The sequence below is a fragment of the Felis catus genome, chromosome A1, assembly GCF_018350175.1.
Source record: "Felis catus isolate Fca126 chromosome A1, F.catus_Fca126_mat1.0, whole genome shotgun sequence".
Taxonomy (NCBI): domain Eukaryota; kingdom Metazoa; phylum Chordata; class Mammalia; order Carnivora; family Felidae; genus Felis; species Felis catus.
Genome location: NC_058368.1, coordinates 121,867,575 through 121,894,582, shown reverse-complemented (window position 1 = coordinate 121,894,582; position 27,008 = coordinate 121,867,575). Strand labels below are relative to the sequence as shown.

General features: G+C 46.8%; 1 protein-coding gene across 17 annotated transcripts in view; it reads left to right on the top strand.

Moving 5' to 3' along the window:
- PPP2R2B (protein phosphatase 2 regulatory subunit Bbeta) overlaps positions 1-27,008 on the top strand; it is a 510,749-nt gene that overhangs the window by 469,799 nt on the left and 13,942 nt on the right. The gene's annotated exons all lie outside the window — the stretch shown is intronic.

Sequence of the window (27,008 nt, the reverse complement as noted above, 5' to 3'; positions counted from 1 at the left end):
AGAGTAATATGATCGGAATTACTTGTTACAGAAGTTGCTTAGACAGAAGGCAGAAGGGTGGAGGCTGGGTTATGACTGGGAGAAAAAACAGGCAAGGAAATAGGTTAGGAAGATACTATAATGTAGACAAGGATTTCTTAACAGCAACACTATTGAATTTGGGGCACACAGTTCTTAGAGGAAGGGAGGCTGTCCTTTGTATTATAGGATGTTTAGCTGCATCCCTGGCCTTTCCCCCACTAGATGTGAGTGGCCAAGGTAAGTTGTGACAACCAAAACTATCTCCAGATGATGTGAAATATCCAGGAGGAAGAAAATTGCCCTTGGTTGAGAACATATCTAGACTAGTCTCCGCCCATACCAGCCTGAATGTCCCTGATCTCGTCTGATCTCGGAAGCTAAGCAGGGTCGGGCCTGGTTACTACTTGGGTGGGAGAACTACATATCTAGACTACAATTCCTTATCAGTCCTTCAGCATGATTTTCATGTATCTGTGATGAGTCTTTTACTATTGAGAACTCTGAGGGGTCCACTGGAAAGGGAAGACCTCTCCTACATTCACTACATTGAAAATTTGGCTCATGACTTAAGATGTAGCCAGGAAACATTTAAGGAATAGTGTGCAAGGCAGTGTGTTAACACCCAGATGAGCACTGGAGATAGTCAGGGATTAGGATGTTCAGAGGAGGGTGGGACATTTGGGATAGACATCACAGGGGAAGGCCAAGGCTGAGGAGTCATGTTGAACAAAAGTAGGATTTGGTGTGGTGGGAAGGAGAAGGGTGTTTTGGGCAGTGCGTACAGATTGGGCAAAAGCCTGAAGTTAGGAAGTTACGTGCAACCTTTTTAGAGTCTTAGTAAGAGGTGTCAGTTGGGTGAACAAATATCAAGGAAAGAGGCGAAATAGGGGTGATGGTTCCCATCAGGTTGGTCCTTGAAGATTAAAGTCAAAAGTTTATGGTTCCGTGTATTCATTCATTCGTCCATTCAGTCATTGAGCACCTACTCTGTACTCAGAGTCTGGTTCCCAGTGTTTCATAAACTTTTCCACTGAGGACACACAGCACTCTGGGGGCAGGTCATGAGCCTGGCTGCCGTGGAAGAAGGGGCACCCAGAGGCAATGAAACCTCTCCCTTGGGCCCTGGGTGACCCTGCCCACCAGCCTAGAAAAAACAGCACACACCTGGCCGAGGCCAGAGATCCTGGGGGAGACCACAGCAGATTTTCCTTGAAGTCTTTTCTGTCCTAAAATTTCACATGAATTTTGCATTTTACTCCCATAAAATGCCTATTTTCACTTGAATTTAATAATTACATTTCTACCCCACTCCCAAATTTCCAGCAAAATTGATGTTCCCAAAAGATGCAGTGTTCATCCCGTGGCTTTTTGTACTGCCTAGTTCATCCCCCGTTCTCCCCCACCCAGACACATACGCATGCCCCAGTTTGAGAAACAGCCCTAGTTATGGAGAGTGATTGGAGATCATCTGGCGGGAGAATAGAGTTACAGAATTTATGTTTTATGGAAGATTAACACAGTGGTGGTGGGAAGAAAGGTAAGAGAATTAGAAGATTTTGGGGGCACCTGGGTGGCTCAGCAGGCTGAGCGTCTGACTTTGGCTCAGTCGTGATCTCACAGTTCGTGAGTTCAAGCCCCACATCAGGCTCTCTGTGACAGCTCAGAGTCTGGAGTCTGCTTCCGATTTTGTATGTCTGTCTCTCTCTGTCCCCCCCCACACACACACACACACTCACACCCTGTCTCCCCCCTCCCTCTTTCTCTCTCTCTCTCTCTCAAAAATCTAAAAATTTTTTTTTAAAAATCAGAAGATTTTGCTTTAGCCTCAACACAAAGTAAATTCATAACCTACAGAAGGATGGTGGCTATCAGAATCAAAAGGAAGAGAAGAGGAAAAGGAACGGTTTTTTAAAAATGACTACAGGTGCTATGAGCATTATCAGAGGTTGACATTCATCACACATGGATATTAGTTGTTGATTGTCCTTCCCCTCTGGACCACAAATCTTCTGAGGGTAAGAACTGAATTGGCTTTGCTCATATGTTGCCAGGTGTAGCACATAAGTAGGTGCTCAGTAAATACTTATTTAGTAAGTGAATTAATGCGCTAGGGTTGACATAAATGGCATATGGGACATGGACTGGTAAAAGCTATACCAGGGCAGAGTGAAAGGTTGGGATTCTGCTGGAAGCATGTTCTGTGTGGGGTGATGTGAGCTGTCTAAGGGGGCAGACACCAGCTGGTAGGGCCACAGATGCAAAGTGAGTGCCAGAGATGGCTCGAGGACCCCCAGGGTGCTCACCGCCCACAGTGGCAGACACGAGCTTGGGCTGTGGAGTCAGACCCAGACATTGAGGAATAATCTCACGGTGAGGCTTGAGGACCCCTGAACTCAGGGTGGAAAAAGGATAAGGCCTTAGAAACCCCCAGAACTAGAAAAGTTTAGAGCAGAAGCTTTGGAATCAGAACTCCGCTCTGACATTCAGTCACTGTGTGACCTCTGGCAAGCTGTCTAATTCCTCTGAATCCCCAGTTCCTCATTTGAAAAGTAGAAATAATCAGGACAGCCTCGTCAAGCTGGTTGCTTACAAGAAGTAAACATCATCTTGTGTGTCAGAACCTGGCATCTGCTGGGCACACAGGAGGCAGTAAATGGCAGCAGCACTTACCACACTTATTCCTCCCGAACCCCCTGGTTCCAGGCCTGGAGGTGTGCAGTGCTAAGACTCCAACCCCTTTCCCAGATATAGGAAGCCCCATTATTCATTTATTTAATTAGGTTTTGTTGAGCACATACTATATGTCAGGTATTTTACCAGACTGGGGACACAATGGTAAGTGAAACCATACCTGGTTTCCTCCCCCTTAGAGCTAACTGTCTTTGTTAGTGATAGACAGAACCAGTAGGAGATAGGTAGAAAGGTAGTAGGTAGGGAGGTAGATAGATAGACAGATAGTCTCATCTATACATATACATGGGTGTGTATGAGAGATTTATTTTAATATTTGGCCCATGTGATTTTGGAGGATGATAAGTCTCAAGATCCACACTGGCACTGCAGGGGACCCACAAAAGCCAGTGATATGTTTCCAGTCTTAAGTCCAAAGACCTAAGACCCAGGAGCGCTGATGGTGTAGTTTTAGTCCAAAGGCCAGCAGGTTCATGACCCAGGAAGAGCCAGTATTTTCAGTTGGAGTACAAAGCCAGCTCAGCGGAGTCAGGTGGAAGAATTCCCTCTTACTTGGGGAGGGCCGGCCCTTCATTCTATTCAGACCTTCAACTGATTGGATGGGACTCACCCACATTAGGGAGGGCAATCTGCTTCACTCAGTCTGTCAATTTAAATGTTCATGTCACCCAAAAACACTTTCACAGAAACACCTGGAATAACAGTGGACCAAATACCTGGGTACCCCATGGCCCAGTCAAGTTGATACATAAAATTAACCTTGGCATGAAGGGAGAAAGACCCACTCATCAGAGAATCGCAAACAGATATGACATTGCGCCTGTAGTAAGCAGTATGAAAAAAAGCACGTGGTGCTATGACGGAATGGAACAAGGAGCCTACACCCCAGGCAGGGCCCTCTGAGCTGTGACCTGACAGCTGAGAAGTTCCCTGTGAGACAACAGGGAAGGGTCACGGGGCCCACAGAAGCAGGAGGCCTGGAAAGCTGCACAGCCAGGGGCTGCTGCCCACAGCCTGGGTCACATAGCCCTCGAGATGCAGAGCCCGGGGACAGTCTCTGGGGAGGCCCAGGAGCTAGCAAGTGGCCCGAAGGCCTCTGCCGCAGCCCTGCCTCCCCATGCCCCCGCCTGACGCTTGCGGTGCCCTGAATTGCCAGCCGCCAGCCTCCTAATCTAATTAAGAAGCGAACAAAATTCATTTTCCTGACTCGTCCAAAGTGCCGACCTTCTTCAGAGCACATCTCCCTTTGTTCGGCTGCTGTAAGCGGCCGCCTGGGCTCCTGCCGGCTGGGAGAACGACTTCAATCTGACCTCTCGCCTGACATTTCATATTGATTTTCTCCATCCTCCTCAAACGCCAGCCTTCAGTGGATGACGGCGCAGCCAAGGTGTGTGAACAGAATTGAGACAGTTCATCAGAGTTCAAAATGAAAAGCAACATTGGCTTTCGGAGATGAGCTCTGAGAAGGAGAGTATTTAATAACCGTCCGCGTTTAATCAAAATGCCGAGGAGATTCGTGTTATCAGAGCTGCATATATTAATTTCCATATGTCCCTCACTCTGCATAGTCAGCAGGGGTTGGGAGGGAGGATTCTCTCCCTCGTCTCTGTTTTTTTTCCTATCCCTTCTGGCGGTAGTGACAAGGGTTGTGTTTGCAGTTTGAGATTTTAATGCCTAAAACAATAGGGTGCTGATGGCAGCAGCTGATAGGCTGGGCTGAACCACGCTTTTCCTTTTCAAGGCGTGACTGTTGGCAGTTGGGTGAAGAAACTGGCCAGGTAGGATGAATGACACCTCAGAGATGAAAGAGAAATTACATCCGAACTCCTTTCTAGTGCACTGCGTGAAATCTGGTCCCTGCTCACCTCTCCAACCTCAGCTGCCCAGAGTCTGGCTACGTGGACCTGCCTTTAGGTCACATAGACCCAGACATTTCCCGCCTCAGGGCTTTTGGACAGGCTATTCCTCTGCCTGGAATGCTCTCCCACCATGTTCCCCCTTGTCTGCACTGTTCTCATTTTTTAGGTCTCTGGGAAACCATCACCGCCTCAGAGAGAACTTCCCTGTTTACCCCCGTTTGCACCCTATTTTATTTCTTTATTTTTTCATAGCATTCATCTATAGATGTTTGCTTTTCTTTCTCTGCATCCCACCGCCCCCCCCCCCCCCCGCCGCACCCCGCCTCCACCTAGAATGTAATCTCTCTGAGGGCAGGGACTTTTATCTTACCAACCACGGAATTACCAATACTTAGCATAGTGCCTGGCTTACGAGTAGAGCTTCACTGGACATGTGTAGTGGAAAGGCAGGCAGATGGGAAAAGAGGGTGAGAGGGTGTTTTCACTCACTCACTAGAGTCCCTGTAGCAAACCACCCACTGGGTGGCTTCAACAACAAAACCTAATTGTCTTGCAGTTCAGGCACCAGGTTTCCTAGATCACAGCATTCACAGAGTTCGCTTCTTCTGAGTGCTGGGCAGAAAGGATCTATTCTAGGCCTTTCTCCCTGGCTTACTGATGACTGTCTTCTCCCTGTTTCCTCACATCTTCTTCCCTCCACACGTGTCTGTGTCCCAAACTCCCCCTGTGTTAAAAACACCAAGCATATTGGATGAGGGTCCACCCTAGTGACCTCATTTTAATTTAATTACCCCATAAAGACCCTACCTCCGAATACAGTTACATTCTGAGATGCTGGGGATTAGGGCAGCGAGGGGCACAATTCGGTGCATAACTGAAGATGGGAAAAAAATCAAGCGCACAAGCCCTGGAACCTACATTTCAGGTGTGGATCCCGGGCGCACTGGCTGCCGGCAAGAAAAGCAGTCTGGATTTCAGCTCCACTTCAGACAGAAGTGGAGAAAGGGGTCCCCTGAAGGGCCACAGAGGCTAACTTTCCCTCAACCTGTGGATGCAGTTAAAGGTGGAGCAAGCAGGAGGGGATCCCATTAAACGTTAAGGCAGACCACAGCTACAGACTCACCATGAGTGCAGCACTGTGAGCAGAGTAGGTGTAGACAGGGACTGGCAGGCCTGTGGGCAAGGGATGGGGTCGGATGTAAAATACAGGCGACTTTCCTATTTTTCAGATTTCCTCCCCTCTCCCCCAGGTTGTATTTCTACTTCTGTAATTTGACCTCCGTGGATAACAGGAGAGCCCCGCTGCATGCCTTGGCTCCAGGGCGGAGACATAGATTCACTCCACACTCCCTTTGATGGCACCTGTCTTCGGTACTGGGATGGGCGAGGCAGGTGCCGAGTCCTTGTTGTTCTTTTTCTTCATCCACTGAAGCTGCTATGACAGAATCCGTAGACTGGGTGGCATAAACAACCAACATTTATTTCTCTCAGTTCTGGAGGCTGAGAAGTCCAAGATCAAGGCCCAGGCAGATTTAGTGTCTGGTGGGGACCCACCTCCTGGTTCATAGGTGTCATCTTGCTGTGTCTTCACATGGTGGGAGGCGTGAGGGAGCTCTCTGTGGACTCTCTTTTACAAAGGTACTAATCCCATTCATGATGGCTCCACTCTCAAGGCCTAATCACCTCCCAGAGGCCCCACTTAAAAATACCATTTCACTGGGGATGAGAATTCAACATGTGAATTTGGTAGGGGGGACCCAAACATTCAGTCCGTAGCATTCCCCATGAGCACAGCCCAGAACATTTCTACTTTGTTTCTTCCCTTCATCCAGACTAAACTGACAGTAGCAAATGAGTTCAGAGACAGGGCCAATGTAGGGGAGAGAAGTCAATATGGCATCCACCCTTAGTCTGTGTCCATGGTAACTGGGGGACCTGGAACAGGTTACTTAACCTCTCTGTGCCTCAATTTCCTCATCTATAAAATAGAACCAGTGGTACTGCATACTTTACAGGGTACTTGTGCAGACAAGATGAGAGAACACCATGATGCCTTAGAACAGCACCCGGCCCATACAAGCTCCATGTCAGATATGGTTGGGATGATGGTGCCAGCCTGCTTCCCTCCCACGCGTGTCTTTTACGAGTGGGAACGGGAGCAGCCGCAGCAGCAGCAACAGTTGTAGATGTGGTAATGTCAGCAGCCATTATCACAGCTAATTTCTGTGACATTTTATGACATCCAGAAAGTAAGCCAGGCTATGCGCTCATTCAATCCTCCTGACAGCCTTGTGAGGCACATACCATCATTAGTCACATGTTGCAGATGAGGAAGAGGGAAAATGATACTCTTATGGCCACCAAACGTTCTTTTTGGGACAGAGAACACCAAATGTTCAGACAGAGCTGAGGTTTGATCCATATTTGTGCTCTTTAACCAGGATACTAGAAATCACTTACTCCACTAAGAGTTATTCAACACCTACTCATTCCTGCCTTCACAGAGCTTACATTAGCAAAGAGTGGGGAGAGAAAATTCATGCCATTGTACAAATGAACGAGTTAATTTCACACAGTGATAAAAGCCATCAGATTAAACAGGGTTAAAGAATACCTGGATGGAGGGGCACCTGGGTGGCTCAGTCGGTTGAGCATCCGACTTCAGCTCAGGTCATGATCTCACACTCTGTGAGTTTGGTCCCCGCATCGGGCTCTGTGGTGACAGATCAGAGTCTGCAGCCTGCTTCGGATTCTGTGTCTCCCCCTCTCTCTGCCCCTCCCCTGCTCATGCTCTGCCTCTCTCTGTCTCAACAATAAATAAAAACATTAAAAAAATTGAAAAAAAAAAAAAAGAATACCTGGGTGGAGGTGTTTACATCAGGTGGTAAGACAAAGCCTTTGACTGAGACTTGAATTGTCAAAAGCAGACAGAGATAATGTATGAAGGTCCTCACACAGGAACAACATTGTGTGTTCAAAGAATAGAAAAGGGGCCAGTGGATGGAGGCTGGTAGGCTGAGCAGTGGAATAGAGGAGGAGGCAGAAAAGGTAATTGGGGGACAGATAAGGTAGTCTTGTAGACCAGGTAGAGCAGCTGGATTCCATTTAAAGTGAGGTGGAAGCTAGTAGATGGTTCTAAGCAGAAAAGTGACTAGTACTCTGTTTATGGCCTTAAAAGACTTCTCAGGGTGCCTGGGTGGCTCAGTCCCTTGAGGGTCCAAGTCTGGATTTCAGCTCAAGTCATGATCCCTAGGTAATGGGATTGAGCCCTGTGTTGGGCTCCATTCTGAATGTGGTGCCTCTTTGGGATTCTCTCTCTCTCCCCCTCTGTCCCTCTCCTCAGTGCGCGCTCGCTCTCTCTCTCTCTCTCTCTCTCTCTCTCTCTCTCTCCCTCTCTCCCTCTCTGTCTGAAATAAAAGAGAAAGAAAAGAGTTCTCAAATGAAAAGGGGGTGGCAAGCCTGGAAGCAGAAAGACCAATTAGCAGGCTCTTGCCTCGATCTAGAGAAGAAATGATAGTGACTCTGACCAGGATGGAGGCAGTGACGAGGTGGTAAGTGGCCAGATTCAGAATCTCCTGAGTAGGCTGGGCTCATCAGACCTGCCGAGAGGCCGGCAGTGCAAAGGTATAGAAAGAGGTAAGATAACTCATAGGTTTTCGTCTTGAGCACCTGAGGGCATAGTGGTGATGTACACTGAGACGAGGAGATTGAGGAAGGAACAGGTTGATATGGAAAAACCCAAGTGTTCTCTTCTGGATGTGCCAGACTGAGAGGTCTCTGATCTGCCCACTTGGAGAAGTCTGCAACAAATGGACACCTGAGTCTGGAAGTCAGAAGAGAGGTCTGGGCTGAATGTAGAATTTAGGAGTCATGAGCTGTTAGGATATTTGAAGCCATAAGATGGGGTGAAGTCACTTAGGGGAGAGGGTGCAAATGAGGAGGAGTGGACAGTAGAGGACGGAGGCACACCAACACTTCCTGGTGGGGTTGGAGGAAGAGGAGGTGGTCTTTTACAAGAGGCTGAGTATGGCCTGCCAGGGAGGTAAGAAGGAAATGGGGGAGGGGAGAACAAGGGGTGGGGAGCAGTGGTGTATAAGCCAAGAGGAGAGAGAGAAGGCCAGGGTAAGGAGCTGGGGCTCCTGTCTGCAGCAGTGATGGGCAGCTCTGCAGCCCCAGTGCCCTTGCACTGGCTCCACCAATGAATCCACTGCCCATGGTCGTTCTATTCCATGAACAAGGCCCTTCTGCACAGACAAATCTGCAGCTTGAGATTTGGCCACCAACATTCCCTCCTTCACGTGAAACCAAGGCAGGCTGTCTATCTAGGGACTGTCACCATCAACCCTGCAGTGCACTTACATCAGTTATCATGGGGCTGGTATGAAGATATCTGATTCTTTCACATTGTAGGGGAAAGCTACAAGTACTGTAGGCCATAAAGTCTGATGTGTTTTAGTGAATAGTGTGGTCATTGAGAAAATAGCCTGATTTCCATTGCAAATGGGGTACAGTTTGATGGCCAACCTGAAAATCCAAATCAGAAATTCCATTTTCCTCCAAAAGTGTGTGTAGTGGAGGGGGTGGCTATTCTTTTTGAACCCTTCGGTATCTTGTTTAAGCCTCACAACAACACTTGAGGGTTGGTACTAGTAATTCTAATTTACAGATGAAGCACAGAGAGGTGCAGACACTTGCCCCAAATCATAATGAAGGAGCCAACATTTGAACCCAGGTCTGTCTGCTTCCAAGAGAAGAATTGATTCTTCTCCTTCTCCTGGCTGTTTGGCAGCTGGAGAAGAAGCATGATCTTTTGCTAATATCCAGAAGAATTATTGCATGGGGGTTTTATATAATCCCCATCAGCTGGATCCCCCAACCTAACGGTTTCCAATCGCAGAACTAACCCTGCCCTTGTAGAGAACATGAAATCCACTGTCTCATTATTCACCCTCATCGACAAACTTAATTGCCAAGTCCTGCTTCTCTAGACCACTGGATCCCTTAATAAAGCTAAGGTTCATTCTCCCGGTCTCTGATGGAATGTGCCTAAAGACATCAGCTAAGATTGCATCTGCAGTGAATCTTAAAATCTCTGAGGTTTGACACAGCTTCCAAAAGGGATCAGTGTTGATTGGGGACATAATTAACAGTATTTATTCTAGGGAGGGTTAAGTTGAAAAATACCAGGCCCTTTATTAAAATGCTTTTGCCTGATGACAGGATTACAAACACACAGACACCACCCCCTTCTGGCGAAAAGCCAGAGACTTGCTGCAAGGAGTAGAATTCACTAAAACCAGCCCTCCCCCTACCCAATCCAGCATCTACCCCATTCAAGCTTAGCAGCTATTAGCAACAGAGCAAGCAAAACCCAAGCAAGCCACAGAGTAAAAATAGAATCCCTTCCCCCTTCCCCCATCCTCATTTCCATTTTTGATTAATTTAACCAGTTCTGTCAATTAGTCATCCTGGAGACTCCAGTTGAGTGGATTTTCCTAAGAACTGGAAGGCTTATTAATTTTGGAGGAGAGTGTTATTCATTAGTAGTTGACACCTTCCCAGACCCTGCCCTCTCCCCACCTAGGGGTCTTGGATAAGAAGGCAGTGAAGCCAAAACTGGCTCAGGCACAGGGCTGCAGCCCCAGAGACACAGAACAGGAAAGGCTGGTCATGATGTCCTAGGTGCTCTGGCTGCTTTGGACTTGGGACATCTCAAAGCCAGCTTGCCTGTCCTCCTCATCCATGACAAGCCATCACTGGCAAAGCAGTCTCAGGAACTGGGTAAGCATCCTGCATTTGAGGTTCAAGAAAACCTTAGTCAAGAGAATACCTGGAAGAAATTTGCCCTTGGGAGAGGCATTGGCCCAGGTAGGATAGGTCTTAGGGTAGCCTGTCCCTTCCCACCACAGGTGATATCAGAAAGTTCAGTTCTTCCTCTGTGTGTTAGTTTCCTGTGGCTGCTATAGCAAATCACCACAAATTTCATGACGAAATACAACATAAATGAATCATCTAATTGTTCTGTAGGTCAGAAGTCTAGTATGGGGTCTAATGGGCTAAAATTAAGGTGTTGGCAGGGCTGTGTTGCTTTGGAGGCTCTGGGTGGGGGGATCCACATCTTGTTGTTTGAACTTCTAAGAGGCTATCCCCCTTTCCTTGGCTTATGGCCCCTTTATCTGATAGCCAGCAACAGTGGGACGAGTCCTTACCTCATCACATCACTCTGACTTTGCTCTCCCACCTTCTTCTTCCACTTGTGAGGACTTTTAGGATTCATGGCATCCATCCAGGTAATCTAAACTAATCTTATTTTAAAGTCACCTGATTCGCTGCCTGAATTCCATTTACAATCTTAATTCCCTGCCATGAAAGGTAAAATATTCTTGAGTTCTGGGGATTAGGATGTGGACCTCCTTGAGGAGACATTATTCTGCCTACCATATTCTTCAAATTTCACCAAGTAGGACTAAGTGCCCTCCACCTGACCACCTGATACTATTGGTTGAAGTTATCTGTTTCCATTCCTGTCTCTCCCACTAAAAGCTTCCTCCATTATGGCTGAAACTCTTTATTTGTCCCTTTTGCACTTCGCATAGTGAAGGTGCTAAACACATGCTTGTAGAACAGCTATAGTCATGGAGCTTGATAAATTTGCACCCGGGGCTTCTCTTTATTCAACTGAAAAGGCTCACACTACAGAGTGGTTGACTCCATCTGTGTTCACTCATTTCTAGTGTTGGGAATGCACGGCATTTGTAGGTAGGCAAAATAAAGGGAAGAGGAGGAGTCTGTGAAATGATGGTAATCAACCCACTATTCATTTATTTAACAAATATTGAGTGTTGCTACTCTATGTCAGGCTCTGTTCCAGGAGGTAGGAAAATGATGCTTCCTGCCCTCATGGCACGCTATCCAAGTAGATGGATTGACAACAAGCACAGCCACAAAGGCAAACAAGATAATGCAGGATTTGGTGAAAAGTGTTTCTGGAGAAGTAGCAGCAGCAAATGCAGAGGCTCTGAATCTGAACTGTGCTTGGTAGGTTGTGCTTGGCAGGGGCAGAAAGGAGACCAACTTGTCTGTCTTTGGTGTAAGGGAGCAGCATGCGGGGAACTAGAAGGAGCTGGCTGGTAGCCCAGGTCACTGAGGACTATAGTGAGAAGTCACTAGAGGTCCTTGGGGGATCACTTGGACTCAGGAGTCACCCCCACACAACCCCCAGGCCTCACTCCCATTGTATTCCATGCACAGGGCTCAGGAGTCAGGCAACTTGGTAGCCCTGTAGGGCAAAGGTAAGGCATTTGGCTTTTATGTATGTAGGAGGGAGAAATCTAGGAGGGCTTGTGCAAAGGAGTGTCATGCGTGGACTTGTAAATATATCACTCTATGTAAAAGAAACATGAGGAGGAAGAGTAGATGATGGGAGAAGAATTAGAAAGGCAGCAAACGGTCCAGGCAAGAGATAGTAGCAGCTTACATGAAGACTGGCCCGATACAGGCTGTGCTTTGAGCGTAGAGTTAACAGGACTTGTTTGAAATCTAGGTCTGGAAGGTGAGGTAAAGGGAAGAATGCTGATGATGCCCAGCTTTTTGGTCTAAGCACATGCCCCGATGGAGAGCAGTGAATGAGCTGACATAGACTAGTGGAAAGACAGTTTCGGGAAGAAACTCACAAATTCCGTGGACTCACAGATTCCTGTAAGAAAAAAAAAAGCATAAATGATTATATTGCTACCTTCTGCTGTTTAGCACTTCACCATTTACAGAGCCCTTTCTGTTTGTTACCTTATGGATCCTCACACAACCCTGTGAGTTCAGACTCTTTCTTCCTTTTTGCAGCTTGAGGAAATGAGAACCCAGAAAAGTTAAGGCTAATACACCAACAAAGATCATGGCTTTATCATGGGTTTATTTCTTCCTATAATGAATACAACCACCTTCAGTAGTACTTGCCCAGCACTGAAGGATAGAGAAGGGAATGGGGAATCTCTCGTGTGTGTAATTGACCCACGTTTAAGTATATCGGCTAATTCGAGCCCCCTGTGCAGTTCACATAATTCTATTTTGACAGCTCAGTAGGTGGCATCAATAACTGAGTTGTGAGATCTGCTGTCCACTCACGCAGCATCCAGCCCCATCAGTGCGAGTCCCTTTATCTGCGGAATTACTCAAAGCACCTGCTGGCCTCCCATGGTCCTCAAGCACAGCCCAGAGGCAGCCAGAGGGCAGGGGAAGCCTCACCCCCACAAAGCTTGTAATGATACTTGCTTATATCTTTTCTTACATCTTTAACCTGAACATAAGAATTTAAATAGGATTTTTCTTATGGATGGGCATCCTTAATCCTGGGGTCGACTAATTCATCCTGAAATTTTGGTATCGTTTCAAAATCCCCATAATGTAATGAAATTGTCATTGAAGAGTTTACATATCAGAAAATGGGATCACCCAGCTTAAGAAAAAAAGATGGTGAGACTCACACAAAGCAAGGAACCAGTCAATAAATGTAAGTAAGGTATTGTGCCAAGCACAGTGAGAAAGACAGACGTGTAAGTTGCGGTTTCTGGCTCCGTGTACTTATCTCAGACAAGAGGATGTGAAACTATGAAATGTTTCTAACATAGAGTTCATTTAAAATTGAATGTGAAATTTAGATTTCCAGTGTCCAAGAGAGAAAACACTGACTACGTAGTATTTATGCTGAATATCATGTTACATTGTCAAAATGAACTGCAACGCCAGATGCCATCCTCATTGTATCCTGGGTGTTCCCCCAAAGTTCTAAATCATAGCAGTTTTCAGTCCCTACTTACTGAGATTCTTCTTATTCATGTCGTTGTAGAGCCACTGAAATACAAATGTGTGTTAATACAGCACATGATTGCTTGCACCTAAGGAAGTCATTAAGTAGCAGAAGCATTCCTTGAACAGCACCTGACATATCCTGCGTAGTAAATCATGTTCAGTGAATGAATGAATGAGTGAATGAATGAACGAATGAATAATAGGAGACCTGTTTGTAAAAGACAGCTAGAATGTAGTGTGTGTCTCACAGGACACTAGTGCTGTGCTTCTGAAGCCAAGTACATAAATGAAGGCATCAGGGTGTTAGAAAGTCAAAAGAGCTAAAACTCAGAATTCTCAGTTTTATGCTTTCCTCCTAGAAGTTTTCCTGCAACATTTGTGGTCTGAATAACAGACTGTAGTACAAAATCATGTATTATTTAATACCAAGGTATATATAATAAGCAGCTTTAAGGGTGATAGTGTAATGTCTTGTGATGTTCTGACTTTTGTGTCCTGATCAGACCTTAAGAGCTCTGTTCTCAAAGTTCAGGGAAAGAAGTGATTGCTTGTTCATCAGCCGTCCAGAAGGAGATGGGGGGCAGGGTGTCAGTGGGAGGGAGAAGAGGGGACAGGGAGTAGAAGAGGAAGCAGTAGACCAGAGTGGCCACCTAAAAGCTTTCTGACATTGGGTTCCCAGCTCTGTTGAAGTTCCTGAAGGTAAACCATAAAGGCTAGTTATAGGTATTGGTGAGACTCTTGTGGTTTGGAAACCAGGCTTTAATGAGGATAGAGAGAGGATGTCAACTACAGTGATCAACAGCGTTGGCTCTAGGGTCAGTCAAACCTGGTGTGGATAATGTGCACCTAACTTCTGGCACTTTACCTCTGTAAGCCTCGGTGTCTCCCTCCACAAATGGGGACAATACTGGAGCCTGCATTATATGACTGTGATGAGGGTGTAGTGAGATAAAGCCTGGCCCACAGAAAGCACTCAGTATTTATTAGTATTTTGTTCTTATCCCAACAATCCATGAGCTGAGACTTATAGTTGAGAAAACAGAGACTCAAAAACAGCAAATAATTTATGCAAAGTCAAAGGTCTAGTCATAGGTAGAACCTAGATTCAAACCAGGTCTGCAGCCTGTGGCTGAAGTTGTTGAGAAAGGATGCCTAGAAATACTTCCCACCGTTGCCTTACCAGGCCAGAGGGGGTGGTGGCTGGGTAAGCCGGGTCCTGGAACAGCAGGGAAGGGCTCAGGCATTCCACTGGCAAGGTCTGGCTTTTAGGAAATCAACCTTACCAGGCTACCATGCTTCCTGCGCACCTACTGAGCGGGCGCCTAGAGTGTCCTGCAGGGAAGAGCGTGAGTAACCGTGAAGACATCGCTTAGGTTTTGGCCAAATTCAAAATGAGAACAGGATACAGAGTGTCCCTCATTCCCCATGTCCAAGTCATTAAGCAAAAGTGCTTGCTGCGGGTCACAGCCTTTATTTTCTACAGTGATAGCAAAACGTGTTCTCTCTTTGCATCAGAGCACAGAGGCTTCGAGGTCCTGGAGGCTCCTTGGAGGGGAGGGGGAGCCCATGTGGTGATAGTATGTGTGAGGAATAGGAGAGCAGGGTGGCTGGCAGGTAAAGATGTGCTCAGCAAATCTGGTGACTCTTCTCCACATTACCCCTAGCGTTCTGCGTTAGGTCTATAAAGAGACAGCTCCACTCTGGTTAATGCTCTGTGATTGGTGAGAGCACACAGTGATTGGTTAGACCATTCTGAGTCATTTTAATGGACCCTGTGCTCTGCTGTCCATCGTCTGCAGATTGAAGGGTTGCCCTTTCTCATCATGGGACCAGAGAACAGTAGTAGTCTGGACCAATAGTGGCCCAGAGAGGTGAGGCTGGGTTTATAGTCTAGCTGTGCCTCTGTGTGGCGGCAGACAATGGTCAGAGCCTCATTTCTTCATCTGGAAAACAGAAATGTCATGAGAATGGAATGGACTGTCTACTTATGTAGAGTTTAGCACAGGGCCTGGCAGATGTACTCCAACACAGCAGCTGTTAGTACACCATATATGCATGCTCCAGGAACATTCAAGACACGGGTCCAACTGTCAGCGGGTTGGGAACATTGTTTTTGTGTAGAAAGCAGTGCTGGGAACACAGGCGTGGCACTGGAGCTGTGAGAACACCAGTATGAAGCAATAACCAGCCTGCTTCCAGGTTTCTCTCCATGCGTTGCTTGGCCCATGTCTGGCTGGACCGCCCTGCTCAGCCGTGAACCCCTCTCCTTGCTCTGCAAGGAGATTACTGTCAGCAGGGAGCCGCCCCTCTCTCCCTCTCCGTGTTGATGCCTCTTATTGCAGTGATTATGTATCCAGCCTGGAAAATGGTGACATCTTGGGAATGCAGCCCTGGCGTCTGTGGTGCCATGACAACCAGCTGTCCAGCAGTCACCCCTAATAACGACCACACACCACACATTCACAGTCCCTTCCATTTGGGCGGAGGCTCCCCGGGGAGCACAAGCTTCTCTCAGAGCAGCTGCACCAAGACTCCTGCTGGGAACAAATTTTGAAAGAGAAAGAGAGAGGGAGAGAGAATCAGGGAGATAAGAAGTCTCTAACCTGTCACGTATGGAGTGGGCCCAGGGGCCTGCGGACACAGCCATTTTGTTCCGGAAGCCCAGTGGCTAGAGGACCGTGTACTTCCACAGTGGGAGGCATAAGGACCCGCCGGTGCCTTTGCCATTCACCCAGTATAACCCGGAGAGGTTATACTGGAGGGGGAAAAACAAATATAAGCACTTGAAAAGCCAGGCCTCACTGTTAGCAGATTTCTTCATTAGGCTCCTGTCGAGACACCCACTGCCAAGTTGTCATCTTGTCTGGATGGGAGCCGCCTCCTTTTACTGCTGCGGGCTGGAGAGAATGTGCTCAGAAATCTCCGATCGACATCTTTCCAGAATGACAGTTCTCAGAAAGGCACCAGCCCCACTTGGCTAATAAGTGATTAATCCTCACAAAGGAAGGACAAACAGGCCCAATTAATAAACTTGTCTGTGGATGTTATCCCAAATTCAGCCTTTAGATTGGCAGGTACGCCCTCAGCCAAACACAGATTCTCACCTCCCCTCTCTTTAGATCACAGATTCCAGCTGAGGCCCCTTATGATAAATGCCTAACCCCAGAGCTAATGAGGCTCTAAGATGCTGTCCTTACTCAGGGAGCACGTGGTCCCAGTCTCTCTGGCCCCCGATTCCTCAGCTGGGAGATGCAGACCATTCTTACCCTGGACAGTGCCTGGCGGGTACCACATCTGCCATCAGTACGGCTCCCCTTCTGTGGGACCTGCCCCCCCTCCCCCGCTCCCACACTAGGACTGCTTAGCTCCTTGTGAATCCTGAACAAATATGTATGTTTTTTAAATAACAGGAAAATAGAGAGGGTGGCCAAAATACCCAGCAAGAGGAAGGAAAGTACATAGTGGGCTGAAGTGGTCAAAGAAGGTTTCTTGGAAGAGACAGTGAGCCCTGAAGGTGGAAAAGGACGCACGGGAGGGGCAGAGAGAGGTGCTATTCTGGACTGGATGTATTCCTTCAGAATTCATATGTTGAAATCCTAACCCCCAATGTGAAAGTGGCGCCCTTAGCAGGTAATTACATCACAAGGATAGAGCCCACACATAGGGATTCATGCCCTGATAAATGAGCCCGCCCCCAGAGAGCTCTGTCACCCTCTCTGTCATATGGATACAAGACCGTGGTTGGCTGCAACCCAAAAGGGGGCCCTCACCAGAGCCTGATCTTGGTGGCACCTTATTCTCAAATTTGCAGCCTCTAGAACTGTGAGCACGTGGGGACATCTGGGTGTTAGTGGGTTGAGCATATGACTCTTGATTTTGATTCAGGTCATGATCCCCAGGTCATGGGATCAAGCCCCGCATCAAACTCCCGGTTGAGTGTGAAGCCTGCTTAAGATTCTAAGATTCTCTTTCTCTTTCCCTCCGCCGCTTTCTCCCGCTCGCACACTCTCACTCTCTCCTTAAAAAAAAAAGGGAACTATGAGCAGTTTGTGTTATTAATAAGCCTCCCATCTATTCTATTCTGCAGAAGCAGTCCACGCTAAGTCAGGGAGGGGTGAGCGTGCATCAAATGCTAGCACCTGCTGAGTGTTCCATAAACATTGGTCATCGTTATTACAGCGCGTAAACCACAGACCACAAGCCACAACCCATGTGGCTGAAATGTGAATTTTGTTTGACCACACGCTACAATTTTTTAATTCGTTGCTAACATTGAAACATCTAGATTCTTCAGAAAAATCTGGGCTTTACAAATGAGATGGTCTGACTCTGCTGGACCCACATTCCCACATGGCAGCCATTGACTAGAGCTGAATGGAAGCGGCCCTCTTTATAGGTTGTGGACACTATAGTTTGCCACAGTCCCTGCCACTTCTTGTTGTAAGCCCGTACGTGCTTCATCTCTATCACTGTGTGCCTGGCCACTGGAGGGAGGCGCTCTCTGACTTCAGTGCAAATGAAGAGTAGGCCAGTGAGGCCACTGTGGAGTCTTTGAACAGAAGAGAAAGGGTCAGTAACATTGCAGTGCCGATCTCAGGCTTGATACGAAGGGCCCTGAATGCCAGGCAGAAGAGGTGGGACTACTGGCTAGTGGCAGTGGGGAGTCACCGTAGGTGTCTTGCAGTGAGGGGGCATTGCTTTGGGAAGAACTATCCAGCACTCAGTGGGACCACATGTAGTCTCATGTTCTGCTAAATCCTCATGGAGTCTGGGCCACCTGGCTTGCTATCTTGGCAGCTGCTGTGTTCTGGTTTCCCTGGACTGTGTCAGCCTGTGGGTACAGCAGCAGCAGGGCAGTGGCAGAAACGCAGGGAGGAGACGGTGGCTGAGCCGTGGTGGCTCACCAACTCCCTTGAAAGCAGCAAACCCGTCACCACCCGTGCTGGCTTGCTTGCCAGGCCAGCTCTGGAGGAGCAGCTGCTGAAAAGGAGTGGGCATCTCGGGGACCCACAGGGGGAGAGAGAGCTGCCACCAGGCCCAGGGACATCACACTAGCTTCCCAGAGACCGGTTGGGCAAGAGAGCATGCACACTCTGTCCCCTTCCACTGTTGATAATTTGAGGAAAGTGGAGTGTCAATTTCCTATTGCCCCCGTAACAAATTACCACAAACGTAGTAAATGTAGTGACCTTCAGCAATACAGACTTATAGTTCTGAAGGTCACAAGTCCAAAATGTGTCTGAGCTAACATCAAGGTGTCTGCAAGGCTGTGTTGTCTTCTGGAGGCTGTGGGGGGGAATCTGTTCTCTTGCCTCTTCCAGATTCTAGAGGCAGCCCCCATCCCGTGGCTCCCGGCCCCTTTCCTCCAGTTTCTGAGCCAGAGTTGGTGGCGGAGACTTTGTTCTATTGCATCCCTCTGACACGGACTTTCCTGCCTCTTCTTTCCCTTATAAGGACCCCTGGTCGTTACACAGGGTGCAACCAGATAATCTAGCATATTCTCCCCTAGCTTAACGTCAGGTAATGATCCACCTGAATTCCCTTTGGCCCTGTAAGATAGTCACAGCTTCCAGGAATTAGGGTGTGGACATCTTTGGCTCAGGGAGCCTTTTCTTCCTACCACATAGCAACAAGCACCTTTTCTTTCTTTAATAAAAAGCTCTCAGGCATGATAAGGGAGGGGGCCCCCTCCTTGTTGAAGAAAGAACCAAAGAGCACAGGGTCCTCATCTCTCTTGCCCCCTAACCCGTGCACCTGTCAAAGTGCCTTATACCTATTGGCACTCAGTGAACATTGGTTGAATAGTGTGTGATACTAGTATTTGTTAACTTCTGGCCGTGTGCCAGGCACTACTGTAGATGTCCTGCCAGCTTCTCTCCTTTTTGATTCTTAAAATAATATCTGCATTTTATTTTTTAATGCTTATTTTTAAGAGAGAGAGAGGGGGGGAAGGGATGGGGAGGTGGACGGAAGATCTGAAGTGGGCCCCCAGCTGACAGCACAGAGCTTGATGCAAAGCTCAAACCCATGAACCGTGAGATCACGACCTGAGGTAAAATCAAGAACCCGACGTTTAACCGACTGAGTCACCCAGGCGCCCCAGTAGCTGCATCTTAAGGAATCTGAGTCTCAGAAAGTTACAGAAAATCAGAAAAGACAGTGTGGCCTATATGAGTTCTAGCCCAAATATGTCTGACTCCAAAGCCTATCTGCTTCTCCAGTACCAGCCTGGCAGACCTGAAGAAAGCAATTTGCAGTTACTAAGCCATGATCTGATCCTGCAGGCTTTCCACACCATGTCTCTCTGCCAGCAGGAGTCCTCATAGCCCACTATCCCCCTGAAATGCACTTGTTCCTGCTGATCACCCTGTCTAGCCTAGGAGCAACCCCCATCCCCTCAGTGTCTTACAAGGGTCAGCAGGCTATGGTCTCCAGGCCAAATCTGGCCCACCCCATTTTGTTCAACTCTAGTGAAGAGTGAGGATTTTGCATCTTTAAATGGACAAGTGAAAAAGAACCATACTGTTTTATGACATGTGAAAATTCGATGAGGGGTGCCTGAGTGGCTCTGCTGGTTAAAGTGTCCAACTCTTGATAATGGCTCAGGTCATGATCCCACAGTCATGGGATCGAGCCTCATGTCAGGCTCTGTGCTAACAGCCCAGAGCCTGCTTGGGATTCTCTCTCCCTCTGTCTCTGCCCCTCCTCCATTTGTGTGTGTGTGTGCACGTGTGCGCTCTCTCTCTCAAAATAAATTTTTTTTTTAAATTAGATGAAATTTCAGTACCCATGAAGAGAGCTTTATGGGAATACACGGTCATCTGTTTACATATGGTGTGTGCTTTCACACCATAGTGGCTGTCACAGTGACCAAATGGCCCTGAAAGCCTGAAATAGCTGCTACCTGGCCCTTTACAGGGGAGGTTTGTTGACCTCTGAGATACCTAGTACTTACTGATCCCTCAAGCTTCAGGCTGTTATTGAGCCTTCCCTGATCACAGCAGCCAGATCAGATCCCACCAGACTGTCTCATTTCTCCTCCCTCCGAAAAAAACTTTTTTGACGAAACAATTTTGTTGTTGACAAAACAATTTTGACAAGTTATTTCTTAACTCTGTATGATTATTTATTAGAAGATCTATTTGTGAAATATCATACGTGCTTAAGTATTTTGAGAAGTTATACAAAAGTCAGGAACCAATGTAATTCCTTCTAGATTTATCGCTCAGTCTCCCTGATGCTGTGCCTTGTGTTGCTACAGTGTTCACTGTTGAACAATTATTTGTAGAATTAATGAAGGGCTATATAAAAAGCAAATTGCTAGGGGTGTCCGGGTGGCTCAGGAAGTTAAGCTTCTGAATGTGGCCCAGGTCATGATCTCACAGTCCGTACGTTTGAGCCCCGCATTGGGCTCTGTGCTGACAGCTCAGAGCCTGAAACCTGCTTCGGATTCTGTCTCCCTCTCTCTGTCCCCCTCCCCTGCTCACTTGTCTCTCTCCCTCTCTCTCAAAAACAAGTAAACATTAAAAAGATTTAATAAAAAAACATTTAAAGAAAATATGATACACACAGAAATATTTTTTTAAGAACAGCAAATTGCTAAGGGCAACTAACTGGGCATCACTCTTGGCCAATTCGGACTCCTCCGAGTCTTAATATGATCCCATTTCCCATTCTGCAGCCCATGTCTGGGGACTGTGTCATTAGGCCTGAGATAGTATAGTAGCCACTAGTTAAATCTTACACTTCTTCTCTCACTGGCCTCAGCTGGATGAAGGCCAGCATTATCAGGCCATGGGAGTTCCAACCCTCCGTGGGAAAATTATTGGCCGTTTCTCTCTTTGGGAAAAATTATTGGATGTGTCTTCTGTATAGTAAAAATTACTGCCTTGCATCTCAATTTCCAAGCCTTTTCTCTCCGGGGGCAAAACTGTTGCCTGCATATCTCTGAAGGAAAATTGCCATCTGCCTCACTCTGTAGTTGTGTCCCCATTATGGGGAAATTGTCAGCCATGTCTCCAAACACAGAAGCATGCCAGCTGCACTTCTCCACAGAAGAAATGTCAGCAGAAGTGAGCAATTTAAAACCCCGTGCGTGATTTTGAGTCTGTGCCCTTCTCGTCATGAACAGACCTTCATGTCTGCCTGCCTTGTTTCCTTTATTCTCCCTCTCCTCTGCCTGAATCATCCACACCCAGGTCACAGTGAAGTCTAGCACCAAATCCCAGCCACCTGTACCGAGGAAGGTGTGTTCCAAGTGATAACCCAGAGACAAGCTATTGTGTGCCTGGGTTCCAGTCCAGTTAGAAGACCTAGAAATCGATTTCATAACTGGTAGCACTTACAGTCTGACCCTAGTGGAAAAACACTCCTTTAATACCACGTCGGCCCTAAGCGCCACCTGCTTGTTCCCTGCCGTCTTCCATGTGATTCTGGGTGCAGGCATGGCGCTAAGTGCTCCAGGAAAGATCCATCTCATCTGTCCCACAGCCACCCTATAAGGTAGCTAGCCACTCCTCTCATCTCCATGTGACAGCTAAGGAGTATGAAGCTTGGAAGAAGGCAGGTCACTTGTCCAAGACTTCACGACTCATAAGTCACAGAGCTGGACTTTATCCTAGGCCTGCCAAGCCTGGAACCACCTGTGGCTTCAGCCCCCACACCCTGGCCGTAAGCTCCTGTGCAGTGTCTACTGTGCGGGCCAGTGCATGGAGCCACATGCAGGAACCACCTTTTCAAACTGGTTTCCCTCTAGCCTCTCTTCTCTTGTCCCCACCGCCCACCACGGGCATGTGACATGCTTCCCGCTTGGTTTTGTCCCCGTTGTAACATAGGTGGTCTTAGCTTTAGGTTCCTCCGAACTCAGCAGTTTTCTTAATTCTTTCTCTGTTTTGTTATGTCACCTCTTCCCCAGGATTCTGATACTGGCTTAGGTTACCCTGTCATCTGAGTTCTGTCAGGTGAACAGCACTGAGCTATGCACCATGAAGAATAATACTCTTCGTCCCATGAAGACATATTCATATCTGCTCATGTTATAATACAAAATTCTTTCTGCACCGGACACCTCATGCAGCCTATAGAACTTAAAAGAAGTGTCAGTTGCTTTTGACTATAGCATTGCAGTTCCCCAGAGGAACTCTGTACTAGAGAAACTCTGGACTGCAAGCGATTTGTCAAAAAAACAAACAAACAAACAAAAACAGTGGGGAGGGAGACGGTGTGATCCAGTAAGATCTAAAGGCAGGACAAAGCAGTGATTCTCAACCAGGAGCAGTCATGCCAGCCCAGGCCACAGTTGACAGTATCTGAAGACTTTTTTGTTGTCCCACCCAGGGCTTGGAGACTTAGTGGGCAGAGGCCAGGGATGCTGCTAAACATCCCTCAGTGCCCCAACAACAGGGAATTATCTGTCCAAAATTCAATAGTGAAAAAGTTGAGAAACCTGGATTCCTAAAGAATCATTCATTTTTCTCTGCCTGCAGGACTTCTCAGCACCTTTAATAGGCTAATTGTAATGTCAACCCCCAAAACTGAATAGGAGTTTCCCAGGCTCTTTTGACCTTAGAATCTAGAATCCCTGACATATTCCTGAGTGCTCTGCTGAAGTCACCTTGGGAAGGCTAGTCTAGAATACTGGGAATTGGGAGAGGAAAATTAAAAGACGAGATCACTGGAATTCATAGATCTTACCATCTGAGAGGTGGGAGGCACGTGGTAGACAATCCTGACTCACATTACAGACAAGAAAATAGTTCCACAGAGCTGAGAGTGGTCCAGCCATTGAAATCAGAGGCAGATCAGAGGTTAAAAGCATAGGCTGGGAACAGACCAAGTGAAAATCCTTGTCATGCCTCCTACCAACAGTAGGATCCATGCCTGAGTTGACTGACCAGACTGATTGTCCAAAAGGGAAATAATACCTGTGAATACTGAGTAGGTTAATATATGCAAAGCACCCAATGTAACAGAGTAGGTATTAGGAGCGGCTAATTTGTGTCTAGCCTGGATTCCAACAGCATCCTCCCCTCCCAGGCTGATGTCCTTTCCAGTATCCCACGATGGTTTGATGGATACATGAGGAGAAAAGGAGGAGCCGAGGCACAGAAGTGGGAGCTCACAGGGGCATATGGAACATTAGAGAGCCCATCAGAGAGAACATTAGAGAGAAATGATATTGACAGAATGAGGGAAGGCCTGATTGTGGAGACAGTGTAATAGTAAATCCTGTATCTACTGCTCACTAGCTGTGTGATCCTGAGCAAGGCTACTCAGCCTATCCTGGTCTATCTCATCAATAAGGACAGGGAGAATATCTCCCTGAAAAGTTTGAGCAGTAAATGGGATAAGGTGTGCAAAGCATGAGGACCAAGAAATGATAGATGTCATTACTGTTGGCAGTTGTCATTGGGGTCTCTGACACACTAGCTCCCTGTTGGCAAATCTGACACTTGCCCAGTGCCTCAGTCTGAACTGTTAGGATTGTCATCAAGAGTGTTTCCTCACCAAGGGAGCAAAGTTCTTCTCTCCATCACAGGTCTCTTCTTTCCTGCTCCTGATGTCTTTGTGTTTTAGAAGCTAGTTGGAAACCATGTAGGTCAGCATAATTTTTTTTTTTTAAGACAGAGAAAGCACTAGCAGGAGTGGGGGGAGGGGGGATAGAATCGCAAGCAGGTTCCACTCTCAGCTTGGAGCCTGATGCGGGGCTGGATCCCATGATCCTGAAATGATGACCTGAGCTGAAATCAAGAATTGGATGCTCATTGAGGAGGGCACTTGTTGGGATGAGCGCTGGGGTTGTATGTAAGCCAATTTGACAATAAATTATATTAAAAAAATAAAAATAAATAAAAAAAGAATTGGATGCTCAACTGACTGAGCACCTAGGCACCCCCTGGTCAGCAGGACGTTTAATGCCAAGCCAGAGGTTACCAAGAGAAATACTCAAGCACTGGATCCTTTTGCATCATGTGTTTAGTAAATTACATGGACCACACAGTGATGTTCCGTTTGTATTCCACTAGCTCCTTTCTTTCCCTCTGATAATGCAGTAAAATCTCACTTATTCATGTCTATAACTAAATTTGTGTGATTGTTTAATATGTGTTTCTTCCTCTGGCCTGTGAGTTCCGTGAGAGTAGGACTGGATCGATCTCGTTCCTTGTGTCCTTGGTATGTAGTACAGGGCCTGGCCTGTGTCCATCCAACAACACATGGTTTTTATTTGTGTGTTCTAAGTAATGTACTAAGTACTCTGCACATGTGTCATTGCATATCAAAGACACTTAAATAGCTGACAAGTAATTGTTCAGGGTGAATTAGTGAAAACCTTGAATTACAGATGACTTCCTATGGAATATATTTTTTCATACTTTTCAAGGAATTGAAACAAATTTGAGGTGAATAAAGCATTGCTTTGATAGGTTCCTTTCAGTACCTGTTGAATTAATAGATAAGTATTATTTTCCTGTAAGACTTAAAATGAGTTGTCAATATCCATTCATCTAATGTATTTACTGAGTATGTCCTAGGTTTCAAGGAATATAGCATGACAAAACAGACAAAACTCCCTCCCCTCATAGACCTTAGGTATTAGGAGACACAAAATATATTAAAGGCCAATGCATATAAACTGGAGGAATAGGGCAGTGGGAGGAGGGGTTGCCTCACTGCTGACAGGCTACAGACATTAGAATTCAGGGGTGAGGAGTGCCTGGGTGGCTCAGTCAAATAAGCATCTGACTTCACCTCAGGTCATGATTTTGCAGTTCATGAGTTCGAGCCGTGCTTCAGGCTCACTGCTGTCAGCACAGAGATCCTCTCTGTCCCTCTCTCTGCTCCTCCCCCACTTGCGCTGTCTCTCTCAAAATAAACTTTAAAAAAATAATAATGCAAGGGCTAGAGGTGGCCTGAGGGTCTGGGCTTCTTGTGGTGTAGACATCGTCACAGGGTCATACGAAGTCCTGAGGTCCCCAACCTATGCTTGCGGATGATGGTGTAAGGCTTGAACCAATGAGCCTGTTGTGTAGAAACTGTGTTTCATAAATATTGGGAATGAGTTTTTTCTTTTGAGGACTTTGGCTTTATAAAAAGGATAGAATAGAACCAAGCATCATTAAGAGCCCCTCCACTCACTGTCCTCTAGTTAATACACAATTTAAAATATTTAGTGTCATCATTAGGGGGAAAAGAGCCTTTCTGCTTGGTGATTCGGTGATTCTATGTAGATTCTACCCTGGTTACCTTCTTACAGCTACTAAAATAAGGCCTTGTACATGACACTAGGCAGAATGGTTAAGAACAAGGACTTGAAAGTCAGCGAGATCTCAGTGCAAAGTGAAGCTGTACCTCAGTCTAGCTGTATTGTCGTCTGGTGACACAACCTCTCTCTGCCTTAATTGTTCACATCTGTAAAATAAAGAATTATTGTTTCTATGTCAGAGAACTAGTGTAAGGATTAAATGAGATAAAGCATGTAAAGCATAGGGCCTGGAACATAGTAAGCTCCCTGTCAGCAGAAATTGTCAGTACTATTCAGTGTTGCTGCTGAATGAATGAAAGTAAATCATCAACTTGGTATTAAGACTTGGATATGCGGGGCACCTGGTTGGCTCAGTCAGTTAAGCGTCCGACTTCAGCTCAGGTCATGATCTCACAGTCTGTGAGTTCAAGCCCCACGTCGGGTTCTGTGCTGACAGCTCAGAGCCTGGAGCCTGCTTTGGATTCTGTGTCTTCCTCTCTCTCTCTGCCCCTCCCCTGCTCATGCTCTGTCTCTCTCTGTCTCAAAAATGTATAAAAACATGTAAAAAAAAATTGAGACTTGGATATGCATACACATGGTATAAGGTGCCAAGTGCTATGCTGGCCAGCACATTACCTACAGCCTGCCCTCTGTGTCGTACATAAAAATGGGTAGTGGGCTGGTGAAAGAATTGCCGTCTTTCATCTCACCTCCATCTTCTGGGGCTGTCATTTTCCGGCCTTATAAGGTTGCTACAGTGGCATCCCAGTAGGCCACATGTGTGGAGAACAGATTGCTAGGTATAACCTTGTAAACATTCTTTATGTCATTTAAATAGCCCACAAGTTTTGTAGTCCTCAGTCCCAGAGTCTCAGTCTCAAATAAAATATGATTGGCTGATGGAGAAGCAGGGCATGCTAATGAGGATAAAAATAGCTCCTGACATTTATTGAGAACCTACAATGTGTCAATCATATGTTCCGAGCAATATGCATCCCCCTTCTGCAGCTGGGAAAACTGAATCTCGGCGTAGTAAATAAAATGTGAACAGCTGGTAAGTGACAGAGGCAGAAATTGATGGACTCCAGAGTAGGTCTGCTTATCCCTTCCCATTGACTGCAGGTGCATCAGGTGGAGATGACCAAGCCTCGGGGCTCCTGCTTGTCTATTGAGATGTTGGCATGGAGCTTGCCTGGCGTTTCTAAGTGCCCAGTCCTAATGAGATTCCCTTGAAGGGAAACTAATGTGAAAAATCTAGTTTTCAAGGCCAGGGGCCTTCATTAATGCTTGATCAAAATCCAAGAGGTTTTTCTGTTTCACTGGGCTTAATTCTCAAGTTCAGTTCTGATTGATGAGGGTTTTTTGTTGTTCTCTTACATGGTTAGGTGAAA